General features: G+C 44.7%; 1 pseudogene; it reads right to left on the bottom strand.

The window, feature by feature from the left end:
- Positions 1-494: 494 nt before the first annotated feature.
- On the bottom strand, positions 495-1,304 carry LOC125483447 (annotated as a pseudogene).
- Positions 1,305-2,298: the final 994 nt, after the last annotated feature.

Raw genomic sequence — 2,298 nt, 5'->3', positions numbered from 1 at the left:
GGAATGGAGAGAGGGCTGGGGAGCACGGAGAAATGTGGGTCAGAGAGGGAGAGAGCGAGCGAGGAGGGACAGGAGAGAGAGAAAGAGATGGAGATATGCCAGAGATGAACGCAAGGACAGAGTGATTTAAACCCAACTCCTGAGCTCAGTCCCGAAATCCTCCCATTCCCTTGGGGCCGAGTCTGTCTCTCTCCAGCTTAGCTTCTTCAACACAAGGACAATCAACAATATAGTTTGCTGTGCTGCTTGGCACTTTTTAATGTATGTTAATTACGTATTGAAGTTATGGATGCAGTCAGTGGAATGGTGCCTTTTCTCTCTGGCCTATGAGTTGAGAGAAACATTGACATGTTTCCCTGTAACCCCCTGTGAGATAAGGTTGAATAAACCAGCACTACCCGCGGTCTGTTACCATAGCGACAGGCTGCTTCATTGCTGAAATTTGAACTGAAATGAGAAAATCCTGGATGGATTGATTAATGAGTGAATTTGATTGATTGATGAATTTGGATAAAGGGATAGTTCAGCACATTCTTCAGCTGCTGCCTGAACTTCGTCTGGCTCACGGCATAAATCGCGGTGTTTGTGCAGCAACTGAGGAGCTGCAGCATGAAGCCCAATTCCTGCACAAAAAAATCTAGATACACAGAGTCATACCCGAAATGCCACATCCGGTACCATATAGAAAACACCATTAACATTGACCATAACAGGATGAAATTGGCCGAGATCACAAACAGTAAAATGATGGATTTTTTTCGATTTTTCATTTCTGTGTCACACTGACCGTTCCCATTGTTGTGAACCCGGAGTCTCCTGAGGGTTCTGCTGGTCACTAAAATGTGTCTGACGGTGAAAACATTGAGCAGCAGAATCAGGAGAAATGGGAGACCCGGGGTTAGAATGTGGTGGAGGAACTCGATTGTGACCCAGAGACGAGAGTCATAAACACCGATTGTTCCATCACAAAACCAGGGGGCGTTCCCCAGCCAATAGCCAGGTGTGAGCATAAAATACCAGAAAATGTTCTTTAAACAGCTCAGCACAGCCACTGTTCCCAGAACCACAGCCGCCGTTTTCTCACTGCAATATTTACTTTTCAGCTTCTGGCAACAAATGGCCACAAATCGATCAAAGTGACGGTGAACCAGACAGAACAGTCAGTGGCTGCATAAAGCAGGACGGCGTGGAAATTACACACGGGGATGTACAACAGGAAGTAAAACTGTTCCCGATAAACAATGGGAATGTGTCTCAATATCAGGTCGAGGATAATGACCAGTAGATCCGCCACTGCCATGGCCCCCAGGTAAGGTCTGACACATGGAGACAATCCACAGTCTTTATAAAGCAGGACGTAGATTGTCACTACGTTAACTGTGAGGAGGGAAAACAAATAAATTGTACATCAGCCTGGAGGCAAAGTTACCAGCGTGATTGAGGACCCAGTGACACTGATTTATTGAAAAAAAATGAAGCTGAAATAACAAAAAGCAATGTCTCAATTTTTTTTAACAAAAAACGTAACGTAAAGCACAAGAAACTCTCCCTCCCTAAAGACACAAACGCACATTCATAACGCACATAAGAACAGATAGTTTCTAAAACATTCCCACACACTCGATCGCTCGAGAGCTGCCACAAGTCACTTCTTTACAGTTCCCAATTCAGAGGGTGAAGACGTTGTCTTCTGAAGGATTCTTTCCCATTCCCTGAAGAAAAACAGAGTTTGGAAATTTCTGTCTTTTAGTCCAAATTGTGGTCAATTTTCGGTTGTGAAGAAACATGAACACAGAGAAAATGTATTCAACCCTTTAACCGCCTGAGGGGATTTTGAAACAGTGTCTCCTTCTCCCTGGAACGGGATCTTTTCCCTCGGGATCTTATCTTTTGTTCAACTAACTGAAATCCAACCGTTCACAAATAATGTCGGTTACAGAATGTTCTGGGGAATGTCGGTTACAGAATGTTCCGGGTAATGTCGGTTATAGAATGTTCCGGGGAATGTCGGTTACAGGATATTCCGGGGAATGTCGGTTACAGGATGTTCCGGGGAATGTTGGTTACAGAATGTTCCGGGGAATGTCCATTACAGAATGTGATGGAATCATAAAGATCCACATCACAAAGGCCCTTCTGTCCATCAGTTTTGGTGAGACCCACTCAGCCTCGCGGTGGAAATCTCTCCCCAAAACTCATCACAACTGGCAAACACAAATTAAAGGCATTGCCAGATCAGCTGAAGTGGTCAGTTATCCCACATTCTCAACTCATCTCACAGAACCAGCCCAGACACCA

Source organism: Rhincodon typus, chromosome 7, assembly GCF_021869965.1.
Source record: "Rhincodon typus isolate 14 chromosome 7, sRhiTyp1.1, whole genome shotgun sequence".
Taxonomy (NCBI): Eukaryota; Metazoa; Chordata; class Chondrichthyes; order Orectolobiformes; family Rhincodontidae; genus Rhincodon; species Rhincodon typus.
Note: the sequence above shows the minus strand (reverse complement) of the source record. Positions and strands in the feature narration are given on the sequence as shown.